Source organism: Sminthopsis crassicaudata, chromosome 1 (genome assembly GCF_048593235.1).
Source record: "Sminthopsis crassicaudata isolate SCR6 chromosome 1, ASM4859323v1, whole genome shotgun sequence".
In the NCBI taxonomy this organism is placed as follows: Eukaryota; Metazoa; Chordata; class Mammalia; order Dasyuromorphia; family Dasyuridae; genus Sminthopsis; species Sminthopsis crassicaudata.
Window position 1 is genome coordinate 411058289 of NC_133617.1, and position 22168 is coordinate 411080456.

The following is a 22168-nucleotide window of genomic DNA, read 5'->3' on the forward strand; positions in this document are numbered from 1 at the left end:
GCCATTTAATTCTATTAGATCTTCTCTTTGTTCTTGGAAAATTGAAGGAGTAAGAATCCCTGAGACCTCTATGATGATTCTCCTGATGCTACTCCTTAATGTTTATAGATCTTCCTTGTTGCCTTGTCATGTTTTTAATAAATTGATCTCCCGAAATCCCCAAATAGATCAAGTATATAGCATCACACTGCAGATCTAAAAGTGGAAGGACACCTACACACTAGCAATACCCTAATGAGTTCCCAAGATTATATCTCAAAAGATAAAATATTCCACTTTACCTTTTCTTATCTGACTAGTAGGGCACCCTTGCTTTGATGTCACATTCCATCTTTTATAGTCTTGAACCTTTAATTAGCCATTTCAATAGGCCTTGAATTCCCTGTCTCCAAGTCCTTACATGCCTTGACAAGTCTCAATTTATGCCATTTTTCTTTTACATTCCTACCCTTGTTCTGCTTAAAGTCATTAGATATGATCCATTCATATATATTTAAAGGGTAAGTATAGCAATATACACATATACATATAATCTCAACTGACCCTTTATTGTAAAACTGTAATTCTTTTACTATCTTCCCCTTCCCTTCCTTCCTCTCTACTCTTCTCTTTTTCTCTCCCCACCCTTTTCTTTTTCCATTTCCTTCCCGTCTTCTCTTCTTCCAGCTTTGCTTTGCCCTAACATGAGAAGAATATGATCTTGCCAAGATCTATGTATATCATTGGTCAGATCTGTAACTTTATGCTCTGTTCCTTCTCTTTTCAATTATCAGTTTCTTCTCAACTGCCAGATCTTTTCCCATTGTCTACAAACTACATGAAATTTCATCATTCTTAAAAAAGACAAACAACAAAACATTTAATTCTGACCTGGTGTATGATAAAGTTTGGGAATAAAGACAAGTCTTCTCACTACACCCTTTTGACTACACTATACAAATGATAGACTTAAGGAATTGTGCACTAAAAAGAAAAACCATGGAGACATTAACCCAGCAAAGCATTTTGCATACTCAGGATATTGGCATTTTCTACTGACAATCTTGGAGACCATAGGGATGCTGGTGAACAAACTATAGAAAGCAATGATTCTCTATTTGTGGACAAAACACCTGCTTCATTTCTTTCATTCATCTATTAAATGCCAATTATCTGCTTTGTATAAGTTAATGTACTAGGCCTTGGGACACAGATAGATGAACAGGACATGGCCTGGTGACAAATCTGGAGAACAAATCAAGGAAAAACAACACAATTTGAAGGGAGCATCTGAAAATTATCATTAAAAAAGGAATCTGGATACAATATTATAAGAAATTAAGAAAAATTGCCCTAAAGTTTTAGAAAAAGAGAGTAAGTAGAAATAGAAAAAAAATCTACTGTTCACCATCTGAAAGATATTCCAGGAGGAAAATTTAAAGGAATTTCACAGTCATGTTTCAATACTTCAAGGTTAAAGAAAAGCCACTGAAAACACCATAACAAACAAAAATAAATAAATATAGTGGAAGTACAGTCAGAATTTCATAAGACCTAGTAGCATGTATTCTAAAATACCAAAGGTCTTGGAACATCATATTTTGAAGAGTAAAAGAGCTGAAGTTATGTCCAGAAATAACGTACCCAGCAAAGTTGAGTATATTTTAAATAAAATATAAAAGGACATCTAACAAACTGAAAGACTTTCAGGAATTTGTAACAAAAAGACCAGAACCCATTGGAAAACTCATATAAAAGATCCAGAAGAAATATAAGGAAAACATTAAAGACTAATTATAAAAGCTTCTTGAAGTAAAACTGTTTACATATATATGTATATATATATATATATAAACACACAATAAAATATCAGTATATATGTATGTATATATTTGTGTATATGTATGTGCATGTACATGTATGAAAATGTTTCTGGTATTTTTACAATTGTCATTATTACTAAGGTAATTTGAAAGAAAACAAAATTGGGTAGGAAATGGTAAAAATTAGCAATTATATTATAAAAATGGGATATAAAAGGAAAACTACTACAGAAAAACCAGGAGGGGATGGAAAGATGGTAATGTTGGAACTTTATTTTCATCTGGGTTGAAGAAGAACCCATATGTATATCTGGAAGGGTGTAGAAATCATCTGAACATGTAGAGTGGTGAGAAAACTGGGGGATAAGGTGGGGAAAGGATTTTTGGAGGAGTATGTGGATTAGGATTGAGAGTGTGGGAGGGTGAGATAGGGAGTAAGACAGTGAAGGAAGAAGATAAAGTAACAGGAATAGGTTAAAAAGAGAGGCTGAGAAAGAAAATAGTGAGTAAAAACAAGATTAAGGGAAATTCACAAGTAATAATTATAATTTTGAATGTGAATAACCTCTCTTTGTGTCAAAGAACTCAAAATTGTAGGGTTCTCCATCAACTGTGGGGTACATGAACAAGTTATAGTCTATGGTTGTGATGAAATACTATTGTGCAATAAGAAAGGATGAGCTCCATCTTTCTTTATTCCCCAAGCCAAAAATATGTATCTTCTCTCTGAACTGCTATGACAATTTTGTACACACTTTCTAACGACATTTTCCTTTTCTAATTTGCACAGTAGTTCATCTCTTTTTAAAAATTATTTTATTTTTAATTTATGGAAAAAACCCAATATTTCTACAACATAGCAATTTTTTTTATTCATTTTTCCAAATTATCTCCCCCTCCCGCTACTCCCTCCCCCCGATGACAGGCAATCCCATACATTTTACATGTGTTACAATATAACCAAGATACAATACATGTGTGTAAATACCATTTTCTTGTTGCACAATAAGCATTAAACTCCGAAGGTACATGTAACCTGGGCAGACAGATATTAGTGCTAACAATTTACATTCACTTCCCAGTGTTTCTTCTCTGGGTGTAGCTTTTCTATTCCTTTTAAATATATAGTGGGTATCATGTATTTTTTTTTACCTTTTTAAATTCCCTTTCCCCTTAGAAATCTTAGAAAGACATAGTGAATACTTGCACAAAATGGTGAAGTGAAATGAGCAGAAACGAGAATTTTATATACAGTAACACCAATATTGTTTTAAGAATGTCTTTGAGCAAGTAAGTCATTGGGACTATTATAAATAAACAAATTAAAAATAAAGAACTATCTGCATCCAGAAAAAAAACTGATAAACAGTAGTTTGTGAGACAATACTTTTACGTATATATGAAAATAGTATTTGTGTCTAATAGTAGCTGTTGGGTAGGGCCGGGGGGAAGTAGTTCATAAAAGGGTGACAAAATATGAGTGGAATCTCAGAAATTTCCAGTGGATCCTTGAGCCAGTTTATAGAAATTCCTGATAATTTTCCCCTCAGATGTCCAGAATTAATGTGAGAAAAGGGTGTTACATCTATATGAATTGAAATAATCATATAGTGCATAAATGCACAAAAATATAAAATCATAGTTATGACCCATTAGGTGTTTCAGTTGGTTATAAGCTTGATATGAGCTTCTGCTATTATAGTAATCATGCTATCTATACTTTGTTCAGGTCAGGCCACATGGGAAGGCACTGATAAAATAGAGAGCATATACAGCATAGCGTCCAGTGAGCCAGTGTAGCTTAGTGTATGGAAGATTGGACTTAAGAATAAGAATAATAAAGGCCTGGATACAAAGCCCAGAGACTCCTATCAGTTGTGTTACTTTATTCAATTCACTCAAATTCTCTCTGGCTCGTTTTCATTTGTAAAATTAGAAGTCTGTATTAGATGACTTTGAAAGGCTTAATTAATCAACATGTATTTATTAAACACATTCTATGTGTTAGACATCATACTAGGTGCTAGGGATATCAAGACAAATATAAAATAGTCCCTGTTTCTTTCACTGAGCTTGTTCTATTTGGGGCGGATGGATGAACAAAGAAGGGAACAATATATTGTGGTTGCTTTGCTCTAATTTAGAGGACAGAATTAGGAGTAATGGTTAGAAGCTGCAAAATGACAAACAAGCTTGACACAGGAAAAAAGTCCCAATATGTAAAGCCACTCAAAGTAGAAAAAGGTAGCCACCTATTTTAGGAAGTAGTAGGTTCCTCTTAATTGGAGATCTTCAAGGAGAAATTGGATGAATACAGTTTGGGCACATTGTGGGTAGAGGGGTGAAATTTTTCTTCAGATATGGATTGAACTAGATGAACAATTACATTTCTTCCAACTCTGACAGTCTCTGATTCAGTGAAAAAATACATTAAACACAAAGAACTCATGAAGGAAAATGCAAATGATAACCAGATAAAGAACTAATGGACTCATAATGTAAATTAATGCACATTTTTTCATTTTCTTTATTCTTTCTCATGCTATTTTCCCCTTTTGATCTATTTCTATTTTCACCACTATGACTAATATAGAAATATGTTTTACCTGATAGCACATGTACAAACTAGATCAAACTGCTTACCTGTGTTGGTACTGGTGAGTTGAGGAAGGGAGAGAAGGAGAGAAAAAAGTTTGGAACATGATCTTATAAATATGAATGTTAAAAATGTTCTTGTCATGTATCTGGGGAAAATAAAATGCTACCATATTAAAAATTAATTAAAAAGAAATTTAAGAAAAGCTAAAGCACACAAAATTCTATTGCTATGTTCTATTATACTCATTTTTCTGAACCATTTTTATAAAACAAATGGGAAATATGTTTAATAAATGCATGTTGATTAAGTCCTTTAAGGTCATCTAATTTAATCTCCTAATTTTATAGCTTTTTTGGTATCTTTGGTAAAATAGCTTTACATAGCTATTTGTTGTGTACTATCATCCCTTTGTATAGCTAATCATATAACAACATATTTCCTCACATATTGTAGGATTCATGTTGTGAATAGGTGGAATTTAAGAAATGGGCTTCCTCCTTCACAACAACCTTAAAATGTATCATCTAACCCAAGAAACTGAAAAGCTGAGCTAGGGAAGGAATCACTTTCTCTGATTAGAAATATTTGCAGGTCAGAGTCTCAAAAGTAAGATTCTCTTCAATTTTATTTATTCTAATTCAGATAATTGGTACATTAAAATGAACAAATTAGAAACAAGCAACCAGAGGGTGCTGGATTAGCAGGAGTCTTAAAAGCTTTGTAGCTTCCTTGCATAATTATTGAGAAGGCATGTTTAATTAGCATAAAATACATTAGTAACAATTAAACAAAGTCAAGGTCAACAAATTAACCTTTTTCAAATTTAAAATTGGCTTTTTAATTCTGGAGTGCTCTCAGCCCAGCAGAAAGTGCTATTTTATTTCAATTTGATTTTCTGATACTATTATGATATTAAAAGGCCTTCCCCCCCCCCTTTTGGGCTTCTGTACTCTATGATATTCTATACTCTATGAAGCAGAGGCTGCCAACCAAGATTTTTGTTTCCAGAGACACTCATTTAAAACTCTTAAATGGGAAGGTTCAAGACTAAAAAGAATGAAGATGAACCTACAATTTCAAGAAACTATGTTTTTCTTGCTGGACTCTTTTTGAGCTGCGTGAAAAATAGAATGAAAAGACTTAAATAGTTGCTCCATTTCCTAATCCCACATCTTGTACCTCAATTGAAAAGGGTTAAGAGCCCATTAAATTCTTTTCTTGGTCCATAAGCTTCTTTTCAGTACCTTCCCTAGATTGTGAAGAAAATTTCCTGAACGTTAGCCAATAAAATTTACTGTACTCCTGAAAATCCTTGACTTACATCTTTGAAACATGGGGTCATTTTAATTATCTATAGATGAAAGCCAGTGATTTGACTCCAGCTGACTTCAGGTATCCCTTATGATATATAACATTTTAAGAATCTCACAAAATTCTGTTCCTCTTGCTAAAATATAAGAAACTTCTGGGTTTTTCTTTTTTTTTTAAACTATGTTTTTATGTGACTAATCATTATAGATACCAGCCACATTTACTCTACTTTGTAAGGATGCTGGAATAAAATTAATAATTGAAAAATGAAAAGAATGCTTACATTTATAATTGTCAGTAAATTAGATTTTCATCTTCTAGTTAAAAGTTGTCAGTTACAATATTACTGGTACTTTCAGAGAAGGGTAAAGGAAAATGGAGACAATATATTACCAGGTCATTGCTCTCTATAAAAAAGGACAATAGGTCAAATTGGATTCCTCAGTTTGTTTATCCTTACAGTATTGTAGCCTTATTCTTTTTGCTAAAGATGATTTTAATCCATTTAATATGAACTTATTAAGCTGTGGTTTACAAACTCTGGTTTCTTGATATATCAAAGAAAGTATGAGACAGTGGGAAAAATACCAAAGATTAGGAGATTTTGCTTTTAGTCTCAGTTAGCTGGATGACCATAGATAACTCACTTTACTCTGCCATTTTCTTGTCCCTACATCTTCTGGACAATCAAACCTCTAAAGAATCTGGAGGAGAACTCAATGAGTTTTAGAACACCATGCAGGATGATCTGGATTGATGAATTCATGACAATAAACTCACATAGTCTAGTGTATCTAGACAGCTCCAGTTTTATTTCATATTCTATCCTAGTTATCTTTTTGCCCCACAATTGAACCCTTCTAGACAATAAGAACTGCAAAGACCATGTTCTAGGAATTCTTAATTCACTCATGACTGGAACTCCTGCCATAGCATGTATAGGATTGTGCTAGGTGATTGTTGACATAGACTCATTAAGGCCCACTCTATCTGAAAGGCTCTACCCCTGCTTCCATTCTAGCTCGGTCATTTGTTGCTTCTTGGACCACTAAAATCTATATAGTACACCTTTGTCATCTACCATTACTCCTTAGAATTTCTCAGGAAAATTAGAACCAAATCAACACTTCTATAGTCTCAAGTGTTTTTTTTAACTTTAAAATTCTATTAATCTGTAGACCAATATTTCAGTTTCTGAAGCTTTTCATTAATACATTTTCTTACAGAGTTTTGGGAACTAAAGAAAATTGATTTTGATCTGATTCTGTTTGATTATTGGTCTTCTTTCACCCCACCTACCAGTCCTCTGGTACAAACTCAGAAAAATCTTACTCCAGCATTTAGCATCCCACAGAGATGACTAAATTCTCAAAGGCTATGTCCTGGAATAAAAATCATGATCACGTCTAGCAAGTTAGGGAAGTTTTGAATATAATTCTATTGACATATTTTCCTGCTTTTGGTGAACCAGCCTAAGGCCTGATAGGCTCATCAGCAGCAGCTTAGAAACTAGGCAATAAATTCTTTGGCCAGGGCAACTTATAAACAATGAAACATAATATGTCCCTCAGTCTTTTGTTTCTTTTGAGGATTCTGGCAGAATAGAGGAAAAAGGACAAGAAAGTGCTAAGTTTTGTACATTTAGTCATTAAATTTAAATGTAGAAACAGTAGTCTAAACATGTTGCAATACTGCTAGAAGGACTGAATCACACCAATTCTAACATTTTTACTTTAAGTGAAATTAAAAAACAAAGAGGAGTTTCAGCTACATGGGAGGAAGGCTCCCAAGTTCTCAATAGAGAAGTAAGTAAAGGATTTAGTGATGTCAGAGTTATTATTTTCCCAAAGGCAACATCAAGCATCACTTCATGGAATACTTGCTTATCTTGCTCCATAATGATTGTGTAACAAATTAAAGCAGAAATAACTGATGAAAGTAAATGTGGTTTATTTACCAGCATTAATTTCAGAGGATGAAGGAGAAAAGTTCTACAAGAAAACATAAAATACTTCTCCAAAGTGAATGAGTAGATACACAATCAAAAAAAGTAGTTCACCTTCCTAAAGTGATCAAATCTTAACAATTGAACCTTCACATTTTGAATCAAAGTTAAATAGGAGGAAGAAAGTTGTATCACATCTGATAAATTTCTGGGTTAGTTCTTTATAACAAAATATTTTTGACCTGATTACATGACTGCAGGTTATAGAGAATTCCTATATATAAGCAGTAAAAACTGAAGAACAATGGAAAAATTGATGGTGGATATATGAAAACAATGACTTCTATGAAAAATACTAGTATCAAAGAAAAAATGTGAGCTAGTTACATTGTGAAAATTAAAAAAATAAGGATAATATACGGACATTTTTTGGTATATGTTGGTACCCATAAATTTTTTTAGTGAAGAATTTGGGGGGCATGAAAAAGAATTGTGGGAATAAATACAATATAATTATTTCACATTGGAACATTGAAATTGGAAAAAGAGATGTCTAGGCCAACCCCCCCATCTCATATACCAGCTATATAACCCTGATTAAATTAGTTGAACTCTTTGTACCTCAGTTTGTTTAACTATAAAATGATCAAAACCAGTTTCATTTAGTTCCCCAAATGGTATGAAAGTGTTTATGAAACTTCAGAAATTGAAATATTGATGTGTAAATTCATAGAATTTTAAACTTGGAAAGAATATTTGAGACCATAGTATTCAAATCTTTTGTTTTATCTCTCAATCTTCTCACCTGGAAAATAATCAAATGTATAAATGAGTGTATACACATTTATACGATATGCTGAATTTTGGGACACAAATATAAAAGCAAAAAGGTCCCTGCCCTCAATAAATTTATATCCCATTTTGGAAAAAAATATATATATATAGGAGTACTGGTCAGGAAGAAATGTTTTGGTTTGGGAAATTCATAGGAGAGCTAATATGCATACCCTTTTTAAAGGTTATGGAGGTACTGATTTGATTATAATAAAGGCAGATGACAAAGTTGGGCCACATAGGTCCAGGAGACAATAAATGACCAGGCAAGAATGAGAAGCAGGGATAGAGCCATTCAGATATAGTGGGTTTAAATAAGTCTGTGTCAACAATTTAGAACTCAATGAATTATGCTCTGAATTCTTTGGAGCTTTGAGTGACAGAGACAGAGACAGAGTGGATTACAAGAAGATGGCAAAGTAGAGTCACCCAAGCTTGTCCAGCTAAGTGAGAATAGAAGTCAAATCTCACTAAGCATTATCATGGCCATTTTATAGTTAAGGAAACTAAATTTCATAGTTGAGTTATCTGCATATGATAATACAACTAGTTTCAGAGATGAATATATATGAAAGCTGGGAAGTTGACCTTCAAAGACATTTCTCTCTATATCATAGATATATCATCAAGAGACTTGAAGGGATCTATGATCTCATGAAATTGGGTATTCCCTTCACTAGAGAATATAACAGATATCACGTAATCACAGAATTACAGTTTTGGGTCTATACAAAAGCCTTATTCCAATGCTCAACATTATGCAGAAATGTCTTAATTCTCAAATGCTATACCTTCCCTTTCACAAATAATGAAAGACTGAAACCAATACATTTCCCTGGGAGACAAAATAAGAAACAGAAAGACAGAGAGAAGAGACAGAGAGACAGAGAGAGAAAAAAGAAAGAGAAAGAGAAAGAACATAAGAGGAGTGAGATATATCACTATCATCTTTCCTGACAAACTTGAATTATCTCATCTTTATCCCTGGGGTGTCTGCATATTTTAGGCTCCAAATCATGATAGTGGTGGCAACAGCAATAAGTGCTTCTGCTGTCTTCTCCTTATTTGATTGCATGCTTTATGTCTTCCCAATTCCATTCCCTTTGAATATATTCCTCTTGGGAGAGCCTCTCTATCTCTCTAGAACAGGGAAAAGAGTGACATTTTAAACTTTAAGACAACTGCTATTTAGTATATGAGTCCTGACATGCTAAAAGATTCCTTTCTGGCCAACAGAACTTCATCTCCCAGTGTGCATTTCTTATGTCAGAGAGTTACATATTTTTATTAGTATCTCATTATTCTCATCTTGTTCAACAGAATTCAAATACAAATGGTCTAGGGACAAAAATGGTAAGCCTCTAATTTTTGATTCTGCTTACCTGGTCATGATCAAGGCATGATGCTTGACGTGTGTGAATTGAATTTGAGTAAGGCAGAGCTTTGCAAAATCATTAGCTTTGCTCTCTCCTCCAGGGTCATTTGGAATCTAGGCAAAACAAAGATCAAGCAGACTTGCAATGGCCAATCAATGACTTGGAACTTTGATTTTAGAAACAATACCCGAAATTTGGAAGGGATCTTTGAGATTCCATGGCCCAAGGACCTTTAGAAAGCACTAGATGGGAAGTTGGACTTGACACCAGTTTTTTGTTGTTGGGATGGATCTCTCATAAAATAGTCCCAAATTTCTCTTAAATCTCATAACAGAGAAAAAAAAAGTAATACCTATTTACTGATAGCTCTTTGCTGTTTTCAGCTACACAATGAATTTACTCATAATTTGTCTCTCTAGACCACAGTACATTTCAGTTGTCTTATTTCATCTTCACTAAACACAACTCTGCTGTTCCTCCATACCCTTATTTTTAGCTAAAGAAGTCGATATTCAAAAAAGAGGGCTTTGTCAGTGCTCAGAAAACAATGGGAACAGAAATGACAATAGTGACAAAGTCATTTTAGTAGCAACAGCTTGGAATAGTTAATTGCTGTTCATTTTGATAAACTCCAGAGGGATTCATGAAGCAATTTAAAAAATGTAATAATGCATAGTCAAGAAAATTAGAGTTTATTCTCTGAGCTTTTTTTTCTTTGGTGTATGTTCTTTTTATTATTATTATTATTATATTAGACTTTACAAGGAAAAGATTTAACAATACAAATATATAACAATGCCAATAAATGAAGACAAGGAAAATAGTGCCTTGTAGAACTATTTATTGAAAAACATGAAAGCAGAGATCTGGCTTACGTGATGAAACTAATTTTCAGAATGGAGAGTCTCACTTCGAAGAGCTAAACACTAAGGTTTAAAATCACAAACTATATGCATATTACTCAGGATGAATTGCGGAATGTAATCATAAACAAATCCTAAAATTTTAGTTATAAGGAATAGAAAGAAAAGCTGATATGTTTTTAGATTGATATATATGGAAAAGGGGAAGGAATAAGTATTAATTAAGTGCTTCCTAACTGCCAGGTACTATGCTAAGTGCTTTACAAAAATTACTACATTTTGTCTTCATAATAACCCTATGCAGGAGGCAGAAGTTAAATGGCATGCTCTTGGCATATAACTGTTAAGTGTCTGAATCAGGATTTGCAATCAGTTTTTCCTGATTCCAGGCTCAGTAGCACTGTAGCTATCCATATATATGTATACATATATAAAGATATATTTGTTATCTTATGCACCTTGCTTACAGTTTACTTTTATGTGTACTTATGAATGTATGTGCTGCCTCCTCCTTTTGGAAGCACCTTGAGAACAGGAATTGTTATTTCAATTTTTGTCTTTCTTTACTTAGTATCTAGCACAAGGCCTGACCTATAATAGACTCTTAAAAATACTTGTCTGATTTATTGATTGATAAAATAATTTCTCTTTACTCTTCCTCCTTCTCTAGCCCCCCTACTTTTAGGATGGAAGTAAAGCAGCTCAAGATTTGTTATTTTATCAATATAGGGAACTCCCAATGTGAAAGTTCCTTTGCTGATGACTTTTCCATTCTCTCATGGCTAGTATGTGAAAAGGGTCCTCTGTGATCTTTTTTTTTTTTTTTTTTTTAACTAAGAACTTGAGGTGAGCAGGCAACTCAGATGATCTAAGGTCCTTTGGAGTAGAACAGCCATACAAAGCGGGAAATCTCAGTGCCCAAGCTGAGTTACTCTGGGTCCTTATCTGAGTATCCCTGAGAACAGTGTTGATAAGGGCTGGGAGGTAGAGAAGAGTGGAAGTGAAGTGAAGAGGGAATTAAGACTTGGAGTGAAGGTATGAGGGACTTTAGAAATGGAGAGAAGAGGATTCCCAAGGCTTTAGTAAGATCTGGCAGACCCAGCCCAGCTCTGTATAAATTAGGATTCTTTAAATTTGATATTTCCTGTCTATAACACATTAAATAATTCCTGTGCTAGAACTTTTTGGGAAAAATCACCCTGTCAATCTCACTTTCATTAACTTTGATTTGAATTTTATTTTTATTTTTTTAAAAATGGATTATTTATGCTGACATTATTATTCAAAAAATTCCAATAATTTTTTACCAGTACTTTGTGCAATTCATCAAGGGATCTCACCCCCTTTTTACTGCTCTTGGGGGAATACATACAATAGTTCAGGAAACTGGGTTAAAACGAGATTCTTAACAGTGTGGGAAGGCAGTTTACTGTCTGAACATACCTCATAGCCATACTGGGAAGGAAGGAGCAAAACACTGCCTACTGTAGGAGACTAAAGTAAAGCACTTAGGAGTACCAAGGGAACATAGATGAATCTTCTTCCTGTCTCTTAAGAAAAGGGAGAGCAATTAACATAGTCTGTTTCCCAAAGGCAAAATTCCAAAATTGTGCATTCCTAAGTTCTGCAAACCTTGAAAAACTCAGAGTTCTGGCAAGTCACTTTTAAACCATCAGAGGTAGAGAGGTAAAAATCCCAATAAATTCCCTGTTACCTATTTAATAATGAATAAGATTGTGATTTTGACTGATATCAAACATGTACATTAAAAGGCATAGAAACCAAAGTAGAGAGACAGACAGACAGACACAGACAGATACAGAGACAGAGACAGAAAGAGTCAGACAGACAAAGATAGAGACTGAGAGAATGAGAATAGGCAAAAGAGAAAAGGAGAGAAAGAGAATAAGAGAAAAGAGAGACAGAAAGATATACCCAGATAGAGAGACAGCCAGAGAGAGAATGAGGAGGGGCAAGAGAGGAAGAGAGAGAAAGAGGAGAGACACACAGAGAGACAGAAAGAGAGAAAGAGACAGAATGAGTAGAGGCAAAATAGGGAGAGAAAGAGAAAGGGAGAGAGAGAGAGAGAGAGAGAGAGAGAGAGAGAGAGAGAGAGAGAGAGAGAGAGAGAGAGAGAGAGAGAGAGAGAGAGAGAGAGAGAGAGAGAGAGAGAGAGAGAGAAAGAGAGAGAGAGAGAGAGAGTCAGAGAGAGAAGAGGAGGAGAGGAGAAAGAATAGAGCAGAGGAGGAGAGAAGAAGGAAGAAAGCACCCAAAAGATAACTGTCCTTCACTGAATTATTTATAGTCACAAGTTGAAAATGTGGATTAAGAAATAAGCAGATGCAGGCAGGAACAACTCCTGAAATTTTGCCTAAACATCTCAATGTTCCAGAGAAGTCCCATGGTCAACTGTGTCAGGAAGGAGCTGACAAATAGGGCATAATAAGAGCAGAGCTCATGCCCTTGTCAGCCTGCATACAGAAATCATTACTGATCCTCTGCAAATCATTACTGATCCTCAGAAAAATGTACTATGACTGGGTCTAAAACCTGACTGGAATTTTCCATAGATTGCATACTCTTGGAGATGGTTTTAGGGCTGCACTTGCCAAATAATCTTTGTAAAATGCAGGTTACAGCCAGAGGGATGAGAGCCATTCAGCTTCTCCTTCAGCAGAGGGGGATTTTAAAGCTCAAGCAATTTCCAAAAGGGAAGGGCAAAAAGGCAGGTTACATATGGGTGATTAAGTATGAATACCAGTGGTTACAGGAATAATTTTGATCTGAAGAGAAGCTGAGTTATGTGAGACGGCCAAGGACCCAGGTGGTTGGCAATCAATCCCAATACAGGAAACATCTGCTTCATCAGGTCCTGGAGGATTGAATCCACCCTAGGAAATCTGCCTTTTAATAGCAGCTCTTTCACTGGCCTCCTGTGTGGCTTTGGGCAAGTCTTTGAATCATCTTTATCTGTGAAACCGAGATAACACCCATTTTACAAGGATATTTTGGTAGAGTGATCTCCCTTACCAAGGGATAAATGAGCAGGGAAGACTTTCTATCCAGAGTCCTAGCACTTTCTTCCTCTTTTCTGAAACTGCCCTAGCTTAGAAAAGACATATAAGGTCAAATAGAAAAACTAAAAGATGAAACACTGACTTTAGTTCAGTATGCATTTAAAGTAAATGTTCTATCAACTAGGGAATAGTAATATTCAAATAAGGATAGGGAATAGAACTTGTGAATTTGTTCTATTAGAAGTTTCCTTTTATTGCATCCTTCACATGCAAACTCACATCTTCTTTACCATTTATAGTCTTGGAAAGCTGCCTGCAAAATTGTGAGGTTAAGAGGTTAAATTGACTAACAGACTGTTAGTGAGTTGTGAATTGAACCCAGGGACCAAGTCAGATTCCCAATCACTACTCCAATTGCTTCTCTCTATAATTGAATGATCAATAACGGAACAGAGACAGAGATAGAGAAAAAGGGAAGAAGGAAAGAAGGAAGGGAAGAAGGAAAGTATGGAGGGAGGGAAGGAAGGAAGAAGGAAAAAGGAAAGAAGAAAAAGAAAGGAAGAAAACAGGGAAGGAGGAAAAAGGAAAGAATGAATCTTTCCCCTTAGGGAATTTTGCATTCTACTGGAGGAGGTGCATATAGAAGCATAAACAGAATAAATACAAATAAATAAAAATAGCAAAATGCAAGGTAATTATAAAGGGAAACACTAGTAGTTGGGAGTATATGGAAAAGCTTTAGGAGAAAGATGAGGTTCAGAGTTACATTTTGAAGAAAAAGAGGGACTAATCTATTGAAGTAGAGGCAGAGGAATGTATCAGGCAAGAGAATATCCACTACAAACGCATAGGGATAGAAATTGGAGTACAATATAAAAAAATGATATGAATATTCAGAGAGAGATGGATGATATATTGGTTACTTTTTAAATAATAGCTTTTATTTTGCAAAGATAGTTTTTAACATTCACCTTACAAACCTTGCAAAATCTTGTGTTCCAAATTTTTCTCCCTTCCCCCTGCTCCTTCTAGATAGCAAGTAATCCAATATATGCTGAACTTATCTAATTTTTTTATACATATTTCCACAATTATCATGCTGCACAAGAAAAAAATCAAATCAAAAAGGGAAAAATGAGAAAGAAAACAAAAAGCAAGCAAATAACAAAAAAGGTAAAATATACAAATATACAATGTTGTAATCCATTCAGTCCTCACAGTCTTCTTTCTGGATGCAGATGGTTCTCTCCATCACAAATCTATTGGAATTGGACTGAATTACCTCATTGCTGAAAAGAGCCAAGTCCATCAGAGTTGATCATCATGAAATCTTGTTGCTGTGTATTGTGTTCTTTCAGTTCTACTCACTTCACTTATCATCAGTTCATGCAAGTCTTTCCAGGGCTTTCTGAAATCATTTTGCTAATCATTTCTTATAGAACAATATATATTGGTTAATTTTATTAAACTATTTGGGTAGGGAAGAATAGAAAGGTTATATTCAAAGTGACAAATTTGAGCCATTCTTTTTTGGAGGTTAGTCTTTGTGCCATACTTGAATGGTGATACTAAGGGAAAGCTATAGCACTGTTATTGGTCCCTTCCAAAATGTAAAGGAGGCTCACTTCCTTTGGACCACAACTCTTCTTTTTTTTTTTTTTTCCTAGTGCTTCTTAATTTTTCCCCCCATTGACAATTTCAGTAAATTTTATACTGAGCCAATACTGTAGTGCCTGCTTCATAGTAGGTGTTTATTAAATGTTTGTTGAATGAATTTTTCTTTAGATATCAAAAGATTATTATACTAAATGTGAGGAAGCTTTGATTTAAGTTTTTCATAGGTTTGGAAGTTAGAGGTTCATAGCTTTGTTTTGAAATCTAGCTTTTCCCAGCTTATCTTCTTTATTCTCAAGATAGTCAGGGACACTCTTTCGCTATCCTTGCCTTCAACCCTCCCCACACATATGTACATATATTTAACAACAGAAAACATGCTGCTTCCATGCTGGAGTTTTGATTCAATAATCCTCAGATTCATGATGAATTATAAACCAAGCAAAAGTTTGACAGTTTCTACCCTAGTTATTCTTCTTCCTGAGTTTCCAGGACCAGAATATTTGTATTACACACTTCATAGAATTAGGATCGATGAAAGGAAAGCACTTTGTAAATGCAAACTCTCCTATATGGATATGATCTATTATTATCTCTTTATGCAATCAACTCTGGTCAGCTACTAACCATTGCTTATTCTTTTCCAATTTTCTACTCAACCCTCCTTCTTCTCACTTATTTTACAGCCTCCTCAATTTCCCTTTTTTGCTCAATTCATTTTATTTTTCATTTTCTCCATATTCCTTCTAGCAAATCGTTCTGGTTAACTTCAGCTCTTTCTTCCAATCTCGCCTTGTCTTGGTCCAGACATACTGACTCTAAGCTAATTGAGTGCTATCATAATTTCCAACTCTTTCATTTGACAAATTTTAAATTAAATGCCTACTACATATAAACATCTGTATTAGATTTTAAGAAAAACACAGAGATTAATAAGACATGGTAACCTTAGGCTAGTCAGAACTTATTTGGGTCTCACTCCCCTTATGTGTAGTATGAAGAAGCCTGAATTAGATTACTCAAAGTTCTCTTGAATCACTAAATCCTCAAGTCAAAAATGATCTTGTGAAATACAGAGCACTGAGAGAATTCAGAAAATCCTAGGTTTTAAGCCATTAATTTTAGTCAACTAATGAGGCAAATGGTGGCCTAGTGAATGCCAGACTTGGAATGAGGAAGATGAATTAAAATCCTGCTTAGATGTTTGCTAGTATAAATGGTGGGCAAATCACTTAACCTTTCTTAAGTCCAGTTTCCTCAATAACAGCAACTACCTCCCGTGGTATTGTGAAGACTGGAGATAATATAGGTAAAATCACTTTATAGACATTAAAATGCTATATGAATTTAGCTATTATAATAAGTTATTCCAGAGCTTAAAGATAAAATATTCAGAGAATTGACCTTGGAATCCAACTGATTTTCATGTTCTTCCTCTAAGACATACTGGTTCTACGACTCTGGGTAAGTCACCTAATCTCTTAGAGTTCTAGGCAGCTCTCTTTGACAATAAGCTGCCAACATGCATTGGTAGAGAGAATTTCCTTATTTGGGAACTTCTTATATCAATGAAATCCTAGGTCCAGACCTGTAACTAAGGAAGCATGACAAGGCCTTTGCCCAAGAATGAGAAATGTGTTCCATAGAGGAAAATTTAAAGGGCTACTGATAGTACTTATATTCCTCGAAGGAAGTTAGTGGAAATAGTACCTGGTAGAAAAGGGAAGGTAGAATGAAATGACAATTTAGTTAGACCAGAAAAGTGAATGGGTTCCTAATAAAGGAGCAACTTAACCATCTCATGAACTTCCCTGGCTATGGGAATGGAATTATATAGGGAATAGCTCTGAATTCGTGTAGGTTTAGGGAAGGAGATTCAACTGTTGGTTTTGCTGGTCCTTCAATATGTACTTTACAGCATGCTCCACCTTGGGACTGTTGACAGCCAGGGAAGGTAACCTTCACTCATGTGGGCAATCAAAAAATCCTTCAGGTCAGCCCTAAATTTGGAAGGGAGATAAAGCTAAAAGGCTATGGCTTTTTGAGGACATGCCTTCTTTCCCCATCCTGAGGATATTTTTTCCCTCTTGATCTTTGACTTCATCAACTTCTGAAATTTTCCTGGGGGGGTGGAGATTGGGGAAGCATATGAGTTTGGGGCCAGGGAATATATGTAAGGACTGAGTTTAATTTCCCTATTGGGTTGCCTGATTGAATTTAGGAGACAGGAAGGCTTGCTTCTCAGAAAGGGTCAGTCAGTGTCCATGGAGAAAGCCAGGTTCTGAGTCCCTCTCAGTCATTAAAGCTGGTTCCCTATTTCTTCCTTTATAAAATAAGAAGGTTGGACAAAGTTGTCTTCATGGTCCCTTTTAACTCTCCCAGTCTTTGGGTTTATGACATTTCTGCTTTCATCTGCCTTCTTTACAAGTCAGCCTCAATTTTGATTAGAGCTGAATGAATCTTCTTCTGTGACCATTTTCCAAGACCTATTTCCATCTCTGGATCTTCAATTTCTTCTGTAGAATGTTGGTTTTCCAGGACTAACCTGATAATTTAAGGCCTTAAGTGGGATTATAGTGTTCATCCCTTTGCTTCCCATTCTCCCCCAAGCATCCATTTGCTTTAATGATTGCTTCTCTTAATATAATGGTAAGTGGGAGAAGACTTATTGACTTATACTTCTCTTGGGAAAATGAAAAATGTGCAGGTTACTCAACAAGGCCATGGAAAAATTCTCTCTGGTGAATTAAAAAAAAAAAAAAAAGCAACAACCTAAAACAGTGTGTCTAGACCCAGCCTTCATTCTTGGGAACATTGAGTCCTCTAATATTTCATAGATCCATGATTTCACTGGTGTGGTCACTTCCTTTACTGATGCATATTTCAACCTCTCCATGTTTTAATAAACTGTTACATGACTTATTATGACTAACTGACTTAATTTGGCCAAAAGAAAAAAAAAATCCTCTAATGCCCAAATCTCTGGTGAAGAACTCCCAACTTAGCAAGATTGACTATTGGATGACAGTTGCTGCTGGGTGTGTAATAAGAGGTTTCCCAGACTGGTAGAAATTGCCAAGGCTTATATTCCACTAGAATAGCCTTAGAAAATTCAGGGTCACCACTAGTCCATGATGAGTCACCATAATAGAACTCTGGTAAAAGCTGATTTCTTTAAACTGAAGGAAAATTGGAAAACCTTCCCTTGATTTGCTGCTATAAATCATCGTTGTACTTTTGGACTTTAAAGAAATAGGACAGATTTATAGAGTGTGAGCATAATCTTATGAAACAATGGAAAATGTAAAATATTATTAAAACTCAACACAAAGTCTATTTTTCAATTTGCAAAACAATACACTTTGAGTTAGCCGAATTTCCTCTCTTTTGTTCTTTCTTGACTTTCAAAAGACTTTAGCAGATCTTGAACTGTTCTTAAACAATATATTGTTTTCTTAATTATTAGTCAACATGGTTAGTTGATTACAGAAGGAAAAATCTTGCTACCAATGTAGAATAAGTACTTTTGTACTCTGGAAAAAAAAACAATTAATTTTCCTTTTATAGATAAAAATAAACAAGAAAAAAATTCCACAACAAAATAAATTTATGCATAAATTATGTGATTGGAGTGAGGGAGACACAGGTTTAAATCATGCCCTGGACATGTGTTAGCTGAGTGATCCTGGTTAGCCATATAACCTTTCTTGGCCTCAGTTTCCTCAACTGTAAAAAAAGGGTTTGACTAGAGTAAGGACCTTTCTGGTTTTGAATGTGTAATTCTATGAATCTATGATATGAAAAAAACAAAAATGATAATAATTGGTTTTAAATTTTTAAATAAGTTTATCTTTCTTTGTCATTAGTTCCAGGATTTGCCAGTCTCTGGAGAAAGAAACAGAACACAAAAACAAACAAAAAACACCTAACCCACCTTAAACTGCTAACCAGGAGCTACTGTTCTTCCAAGCTTAATGGGAACAAAGAGAGAGAGAATTCAAGAGGAAGCTCCCAAAAGATATGTATCTTGAAATTTTCATTAATAATTCTGCTCTAGAAAGTTCATATATCCAACTAGACCTTAGTTGATCCCTCTCAAGAAACTAAAGTAACACCACACCTTCTATACTCCACAGTACTTGAAGGTCAATGGAGGGACTAATCCATTTCCAAGAAAGTAATCAATTTTGAATCAAAGGGTCTTGCCTTATTCAAAAATAATGCTACTCTTTCCTGGGAACTATTGTCCTGACTAAAGAAAAATAAAGGCGTGTGCCTTATTCATCTTTCTTCTCCTAGTTTTGGGTGCTTAGAGGACAACTTATTAACAGATAATATTGTCAAGGAAGATTGAGGATACGGGTTTCTAACATGCTGCTCCCCATGTCCTCTTGATGGATTGATTTTATTCCAATATTATCGAGTTTAAGCAGTCAAATTATTAACATATGCCCTCTTTCTTTCTTCCTTCTTTACCCCAAACTTGGGTTTGTACACACACAAAACACAACACAACACAACACAACACAACACAACACACATACACACACACACATAGATGGCACGAATGGAGAGATCAACTCAGAAGTGATACCGACAAAGATTACACCGAATAAGAAAGTGCCTCAGAGAGATCTCAAAGTCAAAAGGGTTTGTGTTTCAGGTCTGTCAATGATTACATATGTCTTTTGGGGCAAGATATTTTCACATCCAGTGCTTCCTTCTTTGCAAAATGAAAGAGTGGAATTTTAGGATCTCTAAAATTTTTTCTAATTCTAAAATTCTGTGCTTCCCTATCTTTCTTGAAACCTAATATAGTAATCTATATACATTTGGTGCTTAATCAATGTTTATGACATTCATCCTAATTTAACAAATATTGATGAAGGGCATACATATATAAGTACGTCTTTGTGTTAGATGCTTTCTAAGTTTGGAATGGCTAAATGAGATGGTCTGTCAGTGAACAGTTGGTGGAGCTTTTGGCATTTTCTTATTCAAATATTCAAACAACTCAATAACTGTGCCTTCATAGTGGTAATTGAAGTGAAGATTTGACTATTTTATTACTGGACCAAAATTTTATCCAATTTGAGTGTCTGCATTAAGTTAGCCAGCTAACAACCCCCGCCAAATCTCCACTTAACTTTCTGCTGGGTAGATACAGCCAGAGTCTCATAACTCTAAGATAACTTTAAGAATCTATTTTAGTAGTCTCTTGGAAAATTTCTGTCTGGCATCTGTCTAATTCACTGTGGTAGTATGAGGATTAAGGAGCTAATATTTATGTAGTAATTTAAATCCAAAAGCTTTCATAGAAGAATGCATTAAAAAGTGCTAGGCTGCTTGCCCTCTGTTAGGCTTCCAAATAATTTCCATGTCTTAGCATTAGTAACTTTTTCAAGTTCTGTTCATAAAAGTTCTTTGGCTTATGAACTGCTTGGATTATGCTAGTGAAGTTAAGGAACAGAGTTATAAAAGAAATAGGTGTTTTTAAGCAAACAGTTTTAGATAGGAAAGGAGGTATAATAAAAATCATCTAGGAAACAGTTATAATCTAATATGTAGCAATGTAGGGCAACAGCTCATTAGTGAAATATCTAGGCAGGCTTGATTTATGAAATTGGAACAAGATAATGATCACAAAGCATTTTACTCTTCATTTACATATGTGTATATATGTATATATTCAGAGAGATATAAGCAAACATATACACATATGCATGCATTATATAATGAACATGTTTATAAATACATATTCATGGATTGTCTATTTTTACACATATGGGAGAGAGAAAGAGAGAGAGGAGGAAGGAGAGGGAGGGAAGGAAGGAGAGAAAATCCTAGGTGGCTCAGAAGATAGTGTTGGACCTGACTTCAAATTAGCTCTTACGTCAAAGAGTTGTTGAGGGGATAAAGCAAATTAATATTTTTAAATAACTTTCCAAAACTTCTAACACTATCTAAATACTAGGTAACTATTTTATTTGTTTATTTATATACACACAGATAAATGGAGAGCACATGCTCTCTTCGTTTTGCATATGAGAAAACTGCCTCAGAGAGAGGAAGTGAGTTCTGAGATGAAATTAAATATTTTAGGTAGATACAAATATATATATATATATATATGTATACATACATATATATATATATATATGTTTGTGTGTGTATGTGCATATATATGTTATACATGTGTGCTTATATATAGGTATACAAGTATATATGTATGTGTGTATATATATGCATGCATGTGTGTGACAATTCTAAGTCAATTCTACTTTTGCATAACACTAATTTTGAGAATATTTTTCTAAAATTAATTAAAATTTGTCCCTGTAACTTGTTCCCTTTGCTCTATATCTGTCCTATGACATCCAAGAAGAAAAAAAATGTAATTCTGCCATATGAATATCCTTCAAAAACTTCAAGACAACTCTCATATGCTTCTTAATTTTCTTCTTCTTTAAACTAGAAATCCTCAGATAGCAGTCTCAGGACCATTTAGTATCCTGGTTGCTTTGCTCAAGATATGTACCATCTCAATATCCTTACTAAAATGTGATCTCCAGAATTTGCAGATTTGATCTGTCTAAGGTCTGAAAGAATTAGACTATCTTTTTCCCTATTTATGTATATCATAACTTCCTTCTAAAATTTTTTTATTTCATGTACTTCAATGGTAAAATATTTGTATTAAAAAGATGAACCCAATTAATTAATTTATTCATTGCCATGCCAATGAAAGTTTCAAAACTAAGTATTCAACTGGAAAAATAATTATGAAATTCATCTGGAAAAATGAAA